General features: G+C 35.0%; 1 protein-coding gene across 1 annotated transcript in view; it reads right to left on the reverse strand.

The window, feature by feature from the left end:
- AHI1 (Abelson helper integration site 1) overlaps positions 1–17,755 on the reverse strand; it is a 138,513-nt gene that overhangs the window by 54,697 nt on the left and 66,061 nt on the right. The gene's annotated exons all lie outside the window — the stretch shown is intronic.

Genomic DNA, 17,755 nt, shown 5'->3' on the forward strand with positions numbered 1-17,755 from the left:
TAAGCCAGTCAGAGAAAGACAAGTACCACATGATCTCACTTATATGTGGAATGTAATAAACAAAATGGGCAAAATGGGTCCAGAGACATAGAAGCATGGAACAGATTGAGGGATCTCAGAGGGAAGGTGGGGAGGGAGTGGGGGGGGGGGGATTAGTCAAAGAACTTACATGTCTATAAGCATAACCCATGGATATAGACATTGGTCTGGGGAAGGTCTGAGGGTGGGGTGGATGCGGAGTGGAGGGGATCAATGAGGGTAAAAAGGGGATATCTGTAATGTTTTCAACAATAAAGATAAAGAAACTTAAAAACAAAAAAGATAATTTTAGTTAGAGAACCTATGCTAACACAGGCAAAAATTATAACCACAAACACACAGAAAAGATAAAATAGAATGGTAACTTTTGTCAGATATTTCAAGAGCATAAACCATTTTCTCTCCTGCAAGACATTAGCAATCTAGTTGGGTAATGAACTCGAAAAAAATAAAAAAATAAAAATATCTCTCCATGTCAATAAATATATATCCACGTCATAATAATGGTTATATAGCACAGTAATGTGTCTGAATATGCTATAATTTATCTAACTAATGCACATTAGAAGGTTTTTAGTCTTTTGCCAAACTTTTGCAGATATACACTCTGATACCATGAACAAATGTGTACACTCATATTTGTACTCTTTTAAACAATAATTTCAAGACTAATTACTAGTCACGAAATTTGAGTCAGCAAATTTTCCTCTAGCATTGCTGAATCAACTCACTGTCCCATGAAGAGTACATACAGTAAGAACACACTCAGTGTCCCTGTACTGTAGCAACACAATACAAAACTTGGTCAATCTTTTTATTATTTATTGAGTGAATATGAAATAATAGTGTATAGTTTTCTCAAAGAGTAGAAATATTTATTTAATCTTATAATTATAGTGTGTCCACTTATATTTTCCCTTTTGCAGCATTTCCTTATTTTATTTGTCTCTTTCTATAGGTGTACCTTAAGTATGTTTCCACTGATGTGCCTATTTGATCCTGACCAATAGTTTAAATTATTATTGCTTTGCCATTTGTTTATAAATAGTATAAATGTAACAGGAAATGCATATTTATAAAGGTTTGAAAGAAATCGCCAATAAAGCAAATTACATAGGCCTCATTTTTTAAAAAAATGACTAATTTATTAAAAATTTCTACATTTCCTCCATGGTTGAGTTTTGTCTTTTCAATGTGAAAAATCACTTTTGGTGCCAATTTTGTTATTTTCATTTCCCCAGAACATTATTTTCACAGTGTTTGACATATTTCTTTCTTATAACTAGCTTATTAAAGCTATGCAATCTTCCTTTTTGTTAATTCTGTTTTTAGTTTTAAACATTTTCTTTACTATGCACATTGGGAGTTTATGTATTTTTTATTTATATAAAGAATATTTTGCTGGTTTATTTATCAACTTTAATTTTCAAAAATTTATAATTCATTTCTTTTGGTCTCATTTTTATTTATTTTTCTTTTGCCTCAATAGGTCTAAATTATTGCTTCATTTGCCAACTCTTGAACTAACTGATTAAGTCATATTTTTTTGTGTAACAATAATGCACTTTTATAAAATTCTTTGGTTTATTTTACCAGCTTTATTGAGGCATAATTGACAAGCAATAAATATTAAAATTGTAAAAGTGGATATGCTGTGAAACAATTATCACAGTCAAAATGAGTTAACTTTTTAAGAAACTGCCAAAGTCATTCCCAAAGAGATTGAATTATTTAACCTTCTCTCGGCAGTGTATAAGAGTTTCAGTTCCTCCACATACTTTACAATATTTTGAAAGTTCAATCCTTTCAACTTTTGCCATTTTAATAAGAACACTGTGGTAATTCGTTGTTTCAATTTGCATGAAATTCTATTATGTTCTGATGTATCCCAGATATACTGTGATTTCCTTTTGAAATAATAATTATTAAAGGGAGTTTAAAAAGTAAAAAAACAAAAAACACACACAAAACAATGACCTCACTGAAAAACAGGGAATTTTGCCATTAGGCTGCTTTTGAACTTGATCTGTCACTCTTCCCTGGGTTTCCAGCCTGCCAGCCTACCTGAAGATTTTGGACTTCCCAGCCTCCATAATCCTGTGAACCTATTCCTTAAAATAAATCTATAAATATATCCTATTGGTTCTCTTTTTTTTGCAGAACACTGATTAATATACTTACTTTATGGAAAACATAAAATAAAAATACAATTACTTGCATTTATAATCTAATTTAAATTTTTGTTCATTGGCCCAGCCGGGCGTGGCTCAGCGGTTGAGCATCAGCCTAGGATCCAGGTGATCAGGGTTGGACTCCCGGTCAGGGCACATGCCCGGGTTGCGGGCTCGATCCCCAGTTGGGAGCATGCAGGAGGCAGCCAATCAATGACTCTCTCATCATTGATATTTCTATCTCTCTCTCTCCCTCTCCCTTCCTCTCTGAAATCAATAAAGATATATTTAAAAAAATAAAAAATAAAAATAAATTTTTGTTCATTGAATATATTAATAATGCAGAAATATACTTAAAATGTACAATTCATCATGCAGTATTTTAAAATTAGAATACCTCAAAATGAATGTCAAAATAACATCTGCAGAGTTAATCAATGTATCAATAATTTTTTAAAAAAAATCGTTGTGTCAATAAATATTTACTGCTAGATTGTCTAGTCTGATAATCTCTGCTTTTTAATGTTGGAACTATTTATGTTTAATGCAATTTTGGTATGGCTGTATTTAAGTCTGATACTTTATTGCATCTACTTTTATTCCTTTCTTCCTTGTTTTCTATACTCTTTTGGAATAATAAAATATCTTTCTTATTCCCCCTGATTGCTAAATTTTTAGATATTCATATATATACTGTTTTTAGATATTCATATATATAGTTTTTATTGATTTTAGAGAGAGAGGAAGATAGGGAGGGAGAGAGAGAGAAATATCAATGGGAGAAACAATGATTGGCTGCTTCCTGCACGCTCCCTACTGGGGATCAAGACCACAACCAGGTCATGTGCCCTTACTGGGAATCAAACTGGCGACCTTTAGGTGCATAGGATGATGTTCAACCAACTGAGCCACACCGGCCAGGGTATCTTTATATTTTTAATGGTTAAACTAGAGATATAATAGACATCTTTAATTTATTACAGTGTACACTGGATTAGGATTTTCCATTTCACAAACAATACAATCACCTTAAAACAGTATTATTTCATTAATCCTACCACTCTTTATGTTACTGTTATCTTATATTTTACTTCTACATGTTATAAACCCCACAATATATTGTCAGTATACTTGTTTTAAACAGTTAGTAATCTTTGAGAATTTTATTTTTAAAAATATATCTTTATTGATTTCAGAGAGAGGAAAGGAGAGGGAGAGAGACAGAAACATCAATGATGAGAGAGAATAATTGATCAGCTGTCTCCTGCACACCCCTGACTGGGGATTGAGCCTGTTGTAACCCGGGCATGTGCCCTGCCTGGGAATCAAACTATGATCTCCTGGATCCTAGGTTGATGCTCAACCACTGAGCGATGCCAGGCCGGGCATCTTTGAGAATTTTAAAAAATTAGCCTTTCATATTTAGACATATATTTATCCTTTCCAGTGTTTTCATTCCTCCTTGCAGATCCAAGCTTTCACTTGTGATCATTTACCTCGAGACTGATGAATACCCTATGAAATCTTTTGTAATATAAATCTGCTGGTGACTATGTTATTTATTTTTTTCCTGAAAAGTCTTTAATAGGCATCATTTATGAAGAATATTTTTGCTGGGTACTGAAATCTAGGTTGATAGCCGTTTTCTTTCAGCACTTTATTTTATTCCATTGTTTCTTTTTTTAAATCTTTATTGTTGAAAGTATTATAGATATCCCCCCCCCCCTTTTACCCGCATTGACCCTCTCTACCCCGCTCCCCCCCTCCCAGGCCTTCACCGAACTATTGTCTGTGTCCATGGGTTATGCCTATACCATATAAGCTCTTTGGTTAATTTCTTCCTGCCCCCACCTTTCCTCTGAGATTAGTCAGTCTGTTTCCTGTCAAGAACCACTATGCACTAGAGGATCAGTGTGCTTGGCAGAGAGCCATGCTTTCAACAATAAAATAAAATAAAATAAAATAAAAATCTATTAATTTTTAGAGAGGCAGAGAGAGAAAAAGGGAGAGGGAGGGAGGGAGGGAGAGAGAGAAATACCCACATGAGAACTAAACACTTATTGGCTGCCGGGAATTGAACTGGCAATCTTTCAGTAAACAGGACGACACCCAACCAACTGAGTCACACCGACCAGGGGCTCAATTGTTTTTTTTACTTTTTGAATAGCAAACATCCATGCTGTCAACCTCAGTCATCCTAATGCTTCTTAGTCTCTAGGCCTCTTTTCATTCAATAGCCTCTTCCAACTTATCTCATTAACTTCTGTGAATTCAAAGACCATACATATGTCACTGTATCCAAGCTTTATTTGAAAGTCAAATTCCTAGCACAGGGCCTAACTCACAGTTGGACAGTTAATAAATGAGGCTCAAATAAATGAGCAAGCTATTAGACATCTCACTCCAGATGTCTTCCAGGGATCTGAAACTCAACATATCTACAAAATATAGTTCATTAACTTTCCCCAATATTCCTATATTTTCTTATTTTAAAAGACTGCCATTCACTCATTCACTGAAATCAGAAGCTTTAATTGATTCTCAAATTCCATTTTTTTATTCCTAACTACTCACATTTCAGATCTCCAACAGTTAATGATTTATCATCTCTACTTTCTTACTTCAGTCCTGCTCTCCCACCTCAATTATTAAAATCATCTTTAACTGGTCTTCCTTGCTGGAATGCCCTAACATCTCTTACGATTATTAGTCTTCACATTTGATAACAGTTAAATAGCCTCCTCAATGAGGAATCATCTGTCACTACATCATATATACTCTGCAGAACACTTTGTTCATTTTTCTTAATATAACAAGTACTAAATAGTACAATCCCACCTACCTCCCCCTTTTAAAAATATGCATCTAGTGAATATTGCCAGTGCTGGGGATGGGGTGGTGTTCTGCACTTCATTTATACAAGGTTCTGTACAATCTGGCCCCTCACTATCCCTCTGGCCTCACTGTCTTCTACTTGCCCCCTCATTCCCTTCACTCTGGCCTTACTGGCTTCTTTGCTGCTCAAAATGCATAATAAGCACATTCCTGACTCAGGATCTTGGCTGGGGATGCTATGTCTCCCAAACAATGTGGTTTTCCTTCTTCAAAATTCTATTCGTGTCAGCTTGTTTGTAAAGTATTCCTTGACCATCCCACTTAAAGCAGCAACCTAACCCAATTCCCCATTTCATTCTATTCCGTTTCCCTGCTTTGGTTGCCCTTTATTCCATATTTGTTTGCTTACTGTCTGTCTGTCTCCACTGGATGGTAAGCTGAACAAGGGCATGGACGTTTACCTGTTTTGTTCACAGATACATTCATATAACACCTACAACAGTGCCTGGGACAAAGTAAGTACTCACTGGGTACTTACTGAATGTATGAATGAATCTTGCATTCCCAGTATCTGCTTATGCAGGAATTAAACATCCTTCAGAATTAAAAACAGAAAACAAAACAAAAAAAGATAAAGTTAAAATGAGAAAGGATTTAATAATGGAAAAAGTATTTTTGTTTATTACACTGGTATAATATTGAGAATGTAGGAAGGTAAGAAATCATTTTCTCAGTCCTATCCATAAAAGATATAATTTAAATTCTAGGGATAGCTAATAAATTTAAATTTGAATATAAGCATAATAATTTAGAAAATTTTTTCTATAACTCAAAGCAAAGGTCATTTAGAAAATATGCCAATCATTCTATATAAATTTTTTCCCTGTAAAAGTTCAATGAGTACTGAAGTACATTAATTTGCCTAACTGCTATACTGTGCATTTATAACTGCCGTTAACATTGCTTTTTAAAGTATTTTACTTTCAACTCTGTTAAATCTTCTCTTAAAACACAGATTAAAGAGATGGAGATGACATTAAATATCGAGCCTCACAATGTTACTACAAAAATAAAGAAGAAAAACCAGAGACAACCTCTCTAACCAGCCCCACCTCCCAATACCAATTAGCACTTTGCTGATTTTGAATTGGCCAAAATAAAAAACCTACTTTGCTTAGATTAAATTTAACAGCTAGGAGATGTGTAAGACTTGATTCCTTTCAAAACCAGGACAAGTATACCCAATACACACACACACATACACACACACATACAGTCCCACACACATTAATATGAAAGAAACCGGAGTGCTTTATAATTATTCACTCATTCCCAGAATATCAGAACACTCTTGGGAGGCAGGTTTGAAGCATGTAGCATAGTAACTAAGATTATTACATGACTTATGACACATTATCCTGCAACAAAATCCAGATTCCTAGTCCTAAACTATCATTTGGAGGAGCCCTAAATGGACAATATTGTTCTGTATTATACAGACAACAAAGAATTCTGAGCAGGGCCATGAAACTCAGTGCATTTTATAAGGATAATACATTTAATCAGGTTGATTCCTTTCTCTGTGCTCCGTGTTTTATGTTTATCTCTGGTTGAACTCAATCCCATTATACTGTAAACTATTTCTTTGCCTGCTGAATTCTTCAGCCAGCCTGGGAGGACCTGTGCGGGTAGTCTTTCATCTCCCATTTCTCCAGGGCTTGGCCTAGTCCCTGTCACATACTAAGCTCTACAAAAACACTGGATGATGAACTGTATGAATTAATTTTTAATAAAGTATAAAGAGGTTTTTATTTTTTAAAGTGTGTAATAGCTTTTGTTAGGGTGATTCTACTAAAACACAGTATTTTTGGTTCTGCTAAAAAAAAAAAAAAAAGCTGGATATTAGTTGAAAATCATTCTCAACTTTTACTCCATGTAAAATTATAGTTGAATGTTTTTATAGTGTAGAAAGTTGGAAAAAAAAGTAAATTGCCTGAAATTAGAACAACATTCTCCTTTTTACTTAATGAACATTTACAATGCAAAAACCTCAAATTATTTTTAAAAATGACCAGTCACTCCATTTACTCATTTTTTTAGTTTCCATCTTTGTCATTGGTTTTGCTCTCAAACTCACAGGCAAGTTGCTAAGAATAATACAGAAATGGATTCTTTATATTTTCATTCACTTTTCATTCAAGGGAGCTTCCTGAAAACACATTTAAAATTCTGGAAAGTACAAATCAACATCACCTAGATATCTCTATCATCACCACAAGGTCTGGTCCCTAAATTGAATTTCCATCATTAGTTTACAGTTTCAATAAGTGATGGATATTCATTTCCAGAAAACACTGCCAGTAAGTTCTATGATATTACAGACTGCTCACTATCCAGCCCAAACTGACTAAGCCACAACATGCAAAAGTATGCACTTTAGGCTAAGTGAAACCTTAGGGCTATGCTAAGTATAATTTCAGAAAAGTATAACCTAACTGAGTAAATGAGAACTTAATTTAGATGGATCTTTTCCTCTCAATTTAGAGGAAGACCTTCTGAATTCCCAGGGCCTTCAGTAGACACAAATAAAAATCTTTAAAAACGAAAGTGTTTCTTGTCATAGATTTAATTTTTAAAAAGTTACTTTGGAACATAAAAATTTACAAAGAAAAAACAAAAGTTACTATTTTTATGTTATAAATGGTATTTTATTTTTCCCCTTGACCGAGGAAGGCAACATGAAGAGCTACTTCTTTGGTTCTAAGCAGTGCTTACCACAAGCAAAATTAGTATATAAAAAAGTATTTCTAGTTTTTAAAACTCATCACTTTCCACAGAACCATAGAATATAAGGCTGAAATGGACAGTGACTTGAAATATGCAAAATGTTCATGTGCAGGTACATAAAGGGAAGGAATGAGTATATGTGATTAATATGGAGTAAATTTGACCTTTTATTTTAAACATGAATTAAAATATTTTTCATTATCAGAGATGTGGTATATAGATCCATTTTGATATACAGATATATTCCTTATAATACTGATAAACTAAAAGTAACCATAATATTTAGCAATTGAAGAAAGGCTTCAGAATTATGGAATACTCATTTTCTTCAAGACCATGTATTATTAAGTTTATTATCAGAAAATAATTATGGAAAAATCTACTTTAAAAACTACATATTTGGAAATATATCCTACACTATATTTTATATGCCCAATTGTCTTAAAGATTAAAATGTTGCAATTTCCATTTGAGATTATAAAAATAGTAAAGTGCATCATATGGTTGATATTAATCAATACTAAATGTAATCTTATTCTCAGACTATAAAAACAAACAATAAAGGAGTGCCTGGTGAAAAATAATTTAGCTGTTTTATAAGCTGCTCTCCCCCCTTGCCTGATGCAGCCAGCCATGTAGAGTTATAGTAATTCTTCCTTTAATCTGCACCTCTGAATGAATTGATTAGTGAGTTTCATTTTCCCTTGGAGGCACAGCAGTAAATTCAAAACATTCACTACTTTCACCATGATATAAGTAATGTTCTGATAAAGAAGTTGAAACCTTCAAAGTCTCCCACTTTAGAAATATATTATAAAAACCACTACTGCCATGGAAATGTTTGGTCAGTATGCCTAGGAATTGTATTTAAAAAATATACACACACACACACACACACACACACACACACACACACACGAGGAATATGGATATTAACATAAGACTTTTATTTAGTTTAATTCTAAGAACAGTGATTTCTCCTTCTAAAATTTAGTGGAAAATTGGGTAAATTAAAAAAAAAAAGGTTTAGTACTTAAAATAGCTCTGAATATAGCTATCTTTATAGACTATCTTTAATTCTTATTGCACTGCAAATCAAACATAGGTAGGTATTTGAAAACTTTCACTCGCAGTAAACACTTTCCTATCCTCTATTTTCAAATGACATGTCACTAAGACGAAATGACTTGCCCCAGGTCATAGCATAAGTAACAGAACCTGAATCTAAATTCAGGTATCTCCAATTGCTTGGCTAAGTGCTACACAACATCATGTATTGATTAAAAAACAACAACAACAAAAAAGATTTTGGAGTTCCTGTTCAAGTTAATATTGCTCTTTAATACATCTGCACATTTATGATGATGAAATATGAAACCTTCAATATAATATTATAACCATACATGGTGCCAGTTGGGGTGCTGGAAATATCGAGGGGAACACTATCTAAATATGATTGTCTAATCATTAAGCTATACACCTGAAACCAATACAAAACAATATTGAAAGCAAATAAGAGTAGTGGTTCAGGAGACAGGAACACTGAGAATGTGGTGCCCTGGAAACCAGCATATTAAGAGGTGACCGAATGTGTCAAATGCTGTGGTAAGTACCGTGAGATAAGGACAGAGAGCCGCCCGCTGGGCTCCGCAGGTGAAAGCCACTGGTGAGCTGGGAACCAGCACCTTAGAGACTGCAACATGTTTATGGAAGATGGAGAGTGATTAGAAACCTATCCTGAGAACATTACGTTAGGCTGCAGCGGACACGGAATCTATCTGACAGTGAAACTCAGAGGGCCCGTGAACACAGATTCAGCACTTCTGGTAGATGGCAAAATAAAATAAACCCCAGGAAAAATAACGGAAGGTTCATATGTAAAAAACACTTAAGCCAAACCAGATGCAGATTCCACATAAAATGGATGCTGCTGAGCATTAACCTCAGATTAAAGAGAAAATCCATGGAAGTGTCTCTAAAATACTACTGAACAAAGCACTTGGGAAGAGTCAAGACTTCCAGCACTGTTGTCCCACTTCTCGTTCTGAGAAGTGGTCTGACAGCCTTACTTATCTTGCCTGCTTACCCTAAATATAAGCTGCCAGTTAATAGTCATAGCTATATATACAAAGTTCTCAACAGACTTCCTGGTAAGGTGAACAAAGTAGTGAGATTATAGAGCTATTTACACAACAAAACAGAGACACCATATTTGTACCCAGTCCTTCATTTAAAAAAAAGATGCCAAGGATCATCAGAAATAAAGAAAAAATCCACTGGCATGAAAGAAAAAATCAGGATACATAAACAGAGGAGAAAAATGAACACAGAGGAAACATAATTCAGAGAAAAGAACTTTACTTTGAGATTTAGAAAGATGTAATGCCGTCCACAAAACCCTTAGAAAAGAGGAACAAACAGGACAAGAAAGAAACAAGAAAGATTAAAAGGATGACTGGTGAAGACAGATTCAAAATAACAAATGAGAACTCTGAGAATGACCAGTTCCAAAAAGGAAATGAGAAGGAGTTCAAGGTGCATCCAGTTTCCACCTGAAAGAATGGTATTGCCACCATCGGAAATGAGACCGAAGAGTAAAACATGGAAGCTTCTTTCAGGAAACTGAAGCTCCCTCACGGCAATGATTACATTTCTGTCACGTACAAGACAAAAGGTGGTTAGCTTACCTATTGTGCTACACAAGTTTGAGGATGAAATTTTGCCTGAACTCTCAAAAATTTTACATCTGACCTTTTAAAATAATATGCTATATGAGATAATTTCTATAAATCTTCAAAATATAAAAAAGACAAATTGAAGAGTTGCTAATACATCAGTTGAATAGGTGAACATCAGAATATGTATAAAATACAAATTCAATAATCTGGCGTGTACTTTGGCTATGTTCGCATTAAATTGTATAGTTTTCATTATGGTTTTCAGCTTTTTTCTTACTTTCACTGAATATGAATATAATTATTTCACTTTTAAAATTAATCCTCCACAAATGTTACAATATGCTTTGACAACTAAATTTAGTAGGTTCATAAACTAAACACACACACACAGAGACACACACACAGAAATGTGACTGAAAAAGAACAGCTTCAAATAAGTTTTCTATGTTTAACAGGTCAGGGAAAAGGGTTGAAAACTGTAACGTTGGAACTATGTACACCATATAAATATCATATAAAATAGCTTCCTATAAAATAAATGGCTGGGAGCCCAGCTGGGCATGGCTCAGCGGTTGAGCATTGACCTAGGATCCAGGAGATCAGGGTTCGATTCCTGGTCAGGGCACATGCCTGGGTTGCGGGCTGCAGCCGATCAATGACTCTCTCATCATTGATGTTTCAGTCTCTCCCTCTTCCTCTCTCTGAAATCAATAAAGATATATCTTTTTAAAAATGTTGCCCCGCTGGGCATGGCTCAGCAGTTGAGCACTGACTTAGGATCCAGGCGATTGGGGTTCGATTGCCGGTCAGGGCACATGCCCGGGTTGCGGGCTCGATCAATGACTCTCTCATCATTTTTGTTTCTGTCTCTCTCTCTCTCCTCCTGTCCTCTCTCTGAAATCAATAAAGATATATTTTAAAAAAAAAATGTCTGGGAAATAGCACATTTAAGCTCATTCAAATCAGGGGATTTAAATGAGAAAAGTCTGCATTCATATTCTCCCTCAGAGAACATTAGGAGAAATTTAGTATCTCAACGGGGACATTAATTAATACTAAATGCATATCCTTGTGCATGAGGAACCATTAAGTATATTAACATTTAATTGAGTTGGTTAAAATGATTTTTAAATCAGGGAATAATAAGTATGCAGAATATACTTTATTAAAAGGGCTAGAAATACTTTACTAATTCATATGACATTATTCAGTAAATAAAGGGGCTTTTATTCCAAGTGAGAGTAAGTTTTAATCTCTAGTAAGTGAATGAACTCAGATCACTAAAGAATTCTTAGTAAAATACTGATACTGGTTACTAAAATCATACCTTATACCTTTAATTTAACAAGTATCAATTTTAGAGAATCCAATTACGAATGACACCTCCAAAAAGAGTCCAACAAATGAAATCTCAGTCTTTGTGGAAGGGGAATATGAGACAGTCATATGTTAAAGGAAACAAATCCACATGATCAAGGTCTTTCATTTAATGTCCAGAAAAATCCAAATATGAAAACAGTCTCACTTCAAAAGTTTTTGTGTTGAATGGCATTTATGTGGAAAGCAAAAGTTTCACTAGTTAAGTGGATTATTTAAAGTTTAAGATGCTTGTTTGAAAACTTTCCTCTTAAAATTATTTCATCTTAATGTTTTTTGGCATGCTTCTATATATTCTGTGTCCATTATTTGCCTCTCTAAAATGTTCTTTTTTCTGTAATAATCACTTAACACATTTTATTAAATCATGTCTTAAACAAGATTTCCTCCATTTCTTTGGGCATAATGCAAATTGCATAATTTCAAACTTAAAAAAAAAAAAAAATCGAAAGAATCTCCTATAAAATCTCATGTTGTTAAGCCTCACAATACCTTATACATTTCAAAGTACTTAAAATATTTTTCTGATCCTCACGATTCTATGAAGAAGGAAATTCATACAAAGTAGAAAATAGCGAGATTTAGCCTGGAGAGATAAAGTCAACTAACTGCCCAAGATAACAGCTGGAAAGTGGCTGCTGACTAGGGCTCAGGCCCAACTCTTCTGGCCTTCTGACCCCAGGTTGACTGCTTTTTCCATAAGAATGCACATGTCCTGAATTCATATTCAACAAATTCGTGCTTTTAAAAATTGCATAACAAAAAACATTATTCTTTTTAGTACCATAAAGTACATTTAAGGAGATTTATCTATAGAAAATCAGTTAATTCTGTATTAAATAGATTATTTTTATTGTAATGAGTTAATTCCTTTCACACATCCCACCACCTAAACTCACGCCCTGGATTTCTGGAGGTTTGAAATCAGCATTCAGTAAAACATTCTTTTTCAATTAACAGTTTAAAGTTCATTAAGTATTACTAACATAACACTCTGCCAATTCTGATGGGATGAGAACGTTCTTTGAAGTTCACTTTACCTTCCTTAAAATGGAAACCCCCTTTTAACATCAACCGTGTTTATTGAGCTATTCTAATTCCTAATTTTTGCCAAAATGGTTTTTTTTCTTCTTTTGAAATACAAGAATCATCTTGTTTCCAGCTTACTTGTAATCTACCTTCTACAATGGGTTATAATCGCAGAATCTCTGGTGAAATTATGACCCAGGCAGGATTCAGTTTACATTTCAGTTTTATTAAAAGTTTTGCACTTCCCTATAAAAAAATTAAACCTTAAGCCCAGCTGGTGTTGCTCAGTGGTTGAGCATCGTCCTGTGAACCAGGAGGTAACGGTTAGAGTCCTGATTAGTGCCCATGCTCAGGTTTTGGGCTCAATCCCCAGTGAGGGGGCATGCAGGAGGCAGCAGTTCAATGACTCTCATCATTGATGTTTCTCTCTCTCTCTCATTTTCTCCCTTTCCTCTCTCTGAAATCAATAAAAATATATTTTAGAAAATTAAACCTTAAAAATACTGAAAGCTTAAAAACAATAAAAATAAAATTTAACTGGAAAAATAGCTCCAAATTTTAAGAGTTAACTAATTTTTTACTCCTGAGCAAGGGAATAAGTGTATACTTGACAAAGACATGCAAAGTAAATGAAAAAAACAAACAAAAACAGCTCTTTAAATAATATCCAAAATATAAAAGCATGAAAGTGAACTTGACAGATCTCTTAACCAATACTGAAGTCATTAGAATGATACTATGATGTTGTTTAAATCAAGTATAGGATACGGTAAAAAGTTAAGATTTAATGATTGGGTATCAAATTTAATATGTGTTTATATGATCTAATGGAGCGTGCCAAAAAAAAAAAAAAAAAATTGAAGACAGAAGCTACTGGTTGTTTTTAAAAACCATGTTATACTCTGTCTCCCCATTAAACTCTAAGTCCACAATTTAGAAACACAGCATGAAGATTATATTAATAAATTCATAGTAATAAAATGATTCATTTCATTTTATATGACTCATCTATTGAATGTGAACTGAATTTAGCACAATGCTTGAAAAGACATATTCTTAAAAATGAAACATGCTGTCCTTCAAATACAACTTCGCAAAGATAATATAACTATTTCACTGCCAGCTGGTTCCCCCTCTGCCCCTCATTGATTAATTTTATTTTTTTACTGAATAACTCACATTTTAAAATTCACTTCTATAATAAGAAATCCTGAGATGGTTGAATGGATTCTGAGATTTTGACAAACTGTCACAGAACAAAATTTCTCTGCAGAGAACTTGTTGAATTGACTGAAGATGCAGTATAACACGTTCACTATATAGTGATGCATTATGAGCTATAAACTACAATTTAATGTAAAATGTTAAAATCACAATTTTCTTTATTTCCCCCAGCTTTATTCAAGTATATTTGAAAAATAAAATTATATAATTTTCTTTCTTATACAAATTACTCAGAAAAGATTTATAGTTTGAATAGGATTAAATGATTTATTATCGAGTGACAGCCTAATGAACAGTTCCTAAAGTAATATCTCATAAGAGTTGTATCCAGATTTTTTCTAACCCATCCCTTATTTAGACACCAGCTGTATATATATTTTTAATCCTCACACAAAAATGTTATTTTTTATTGATTTTAGAGAGAGAGGGAGGGAGAGAGAGAGAAATATTGATGTGGGAGAGAAACATAGACTGGTTGTCTCCTGTACGTGCCCCGACCAGGGATCAAACCTGCAACCTAGGTATGTGCCCTAACCAGGAATCAAACCCTCAACTTTTTTGATGTACAGGACAATACTCCAACCAACTGAGCAACTAGGCTAGGGCACCAGCTGTATTTTTCTTTTTTAAAAATATATCTTTATTGATTTCAGAGAGGAAGGGAGAAGGGGAGAGACAGAAACATCAATGATGAGAGAATCATCATTGACTGGCTGCCTCCTGTAGGCCCCACACTGGGGATCGAGCCTGCAACCCCGGCCTGTGCCCTGGGAATCGAACCGTGATCTCCTGGATCCTAGGTCAGTGCTCAACTGCCAAGCCATGCCGGGCCAGGCACCAGTTGTATTTTTTAAAAACACATTTTATCACCTCTTTCAGACTTATACCTCTGGACAGCTTTATTTTATTAGAGAATAAAATGTGAATTCCTTGGTAGGGCACAATTTGACCTCAATCTACCTTTGCAGACTCAGTTTTTCCTAACACATCCATCTCACCATTGCCTCCAGCTAAATAAACTAAGACTCAAGCCATTCCCAAGCTATGCCAAGCTTTCTTCCAGGAGTGCGTGTATGATTACCTGCTTCTTGGCTCTGTGGGCTCTCCTAAAGCCCCACTTGCTGATGAGGCCTCTGATGAAGACAAAGGCAAGGTCATGGAAGGTTTTCTAAGACGGGGTAAGGGCTCTGGAACCCATTCTAATTGTCATAACCATTTAAGAGTTTTAAGCATGATAGTCACATGATCTAAATTATTTTTCAAAGAATCATGCTGGCTGTCATGGGAAGAATAAGCTAAGAGACAAGAGTGGAAGCGGGGAAGTGGAGAGAAGAGGGGGAATCAGGAATGGCTCCTAGTTTTACCTAAACACCTGGCTAAATGGGCTGGGATTAGGAAGACTTGGTGTGTAGCAGGCGAAGTGGAAGTGGAAGGAAGGGTTTTGGGGGCAGGAAATCAAGAATTCTCTTTGGATATGTAAAGTCTGAGAGAAACCTCTTTGCTGCTCTGTCCCTCGTTATTAGTTGACACTTTGTTTATACTGTGATTTTAGAATTTCTCTCTCTGAAATAATTTGCTGCATGCTCCCTTGTCCCCCAGCCAGGCTGTAAGCTCCCTGAGGGCAGAGATTGTAGTATTAGTCCCCATGCTTGGATGAGGGCCTGGAACAAAATAGCCACCTAATTCTAGAGTGAATAAAGGCAGTATTCTAGAAACACTGAAGAATATAAGCCAAAGAAGGAAGAAAATACTTTATTAGTAGTCTCCATTATCTAGAACTCGCCCTGAATAAAGTCAACAGAAGTTACAACAGACCACAGACAATAAATCCACCTTCCTTCTAGCATATACACACACGTACACACACATGTACACATACAGACATCAACCCCTGCTCATAAACCTCTAGCAAGATGGACAGTGGGGCCATGTATTTTTTTAAATATTGATTTTAGAGAGAGGGGAAGGGAGAGGAAGAGAGAGAGAGAGAGAGAGAGAGAGAAAGAGAGAGAGAGAAAGAGAAACATCAGTGTGAGAGAGAAACACCAGCTGGCTGACTCCCGAATATACGCTGACCAGGCATAGAGCCCAAAACCTGGGCATATGCCCTAACCAGGAATCAAACAGACAACCTTTCGGTGCACAGGACGACACTCAACCAACTGAGCCACACCAGCCAGGGCAGTGGGCCCATATTGACCAGCTCTGTGTAAACAGCTTTTCTTTATACTGTACAAAGCCAAACATCTACAGTCATGACTTGAATATTTAGAGATGTTCAAAAATAAAAATCTTACTGAAAACCCACCTACATTATTTGTTTTTGTAGTCCTATGTTTTAGATTCTAATAGATTATTTGTAGAGTCAAGAACACTTAACTATTTATCCCCTTTTAAAACTGATTTGAATATTAAATAGAATCACAGAATTTTCCAAGACACAAGCTCACAAAGCCCAGAGCTGTTATTTACCTGTAGGGATAAGAAAACTGAAGCCTGAAGAAACTGTACAACACTCTACAGTCATTTAGAAATGGAGCCACGTGTAGAAACTAGTTCAGCTGTTTCCTAGTGTAGGATTTCCCCCCAAAAAAGGTTGGCTTCTTAACGAATAAAATGGATTAATTTGGCCATTTTGCAACGAACTACATATTCTGCTTTTATAACTTTTCTATACAGTGATATCTCAATAAATTTTATAGGAAGGATATTCCTTAAAGTGAGGTCAGGAATATTAATAACTAAAACAAAATCAAGTGAAGCAGTGTTATCATGTATATAACATGGCTTAATGGTAATCTTCTGAGACAGTGGAAACATGGAGGGACACCCATGATATAAATACCCAAAGCAAGGCCTATTTGGCCGGAGACAGTGGAAGGCAAATGGAGCCAATCCTACGTACAACGGTGAAGTTTGTAAGGCTTGTCTTTATCACACCCAGCTTTCCTCTTATATTCTTTTTCTTTTTTCTTTATCTGTCTCACTGGTAATCCCTCTTCCATTTCAAAGGCCTTCCTATGTATCCTCTGTTCTCTTTCCCTTCACAGAAAAGGAAGAATTTTATATCTATCATCTACAGCTTGTTGGCTGACAAACTTAAGACACTACTTGAATGAATTTTAATATATTAACTCAACCAAACATTTCCATTTTGTGCCTTTAATCCTAAAGTGGGGAATGAAAAATTTGTTCCCAGAAGAGTTTAGATCTCAGGAGAAAGAGGCTAGGGATCAAGTGGTGGAGACAGATTCTCTACCTCCTAGTCATTAAAATGACACGGTCTGAAGGCAAACCAAGTATCTAGTCAGGGTGCAGAGAGGAAGAGTCTGAAGGGAGAGCACATGGTGTGCCCCCCACTGTACATAAGAACGACCACTTTGCTTCAACTTCTGGCAGATATCTAGAACATTAGAAAATTTAAATTTCTAATGTTTGGGATAACTTAATGATTATAATGATTTGAAGTTAGAACTCAAAGTTTTTTCAAAGCTAGAGTAATACTAGTCATGTTTACAATGTTATATTCACATAGTACCTACATAGGCAATGTCATTTGAACTTCAACAGAAATACAATGTAAACATCATTTCTAGTTTCCAAATGAATATTCTT

This window comes from Miniopterus natalensis, chromosome 5 (assembly GCF_054644295.1).
Source record: "Miniopterus natalensis isolate mMinNat1 chromosome 5, mMinNat1.hap1, whole genome shotgun sequence".
NCBI classification, from domain to species: Eukaryota; Metazoa; Chordata; class Mammalia; order Chiroptera; family Miniopteridae; genus Miniopterus; species Miniopterus natalensis.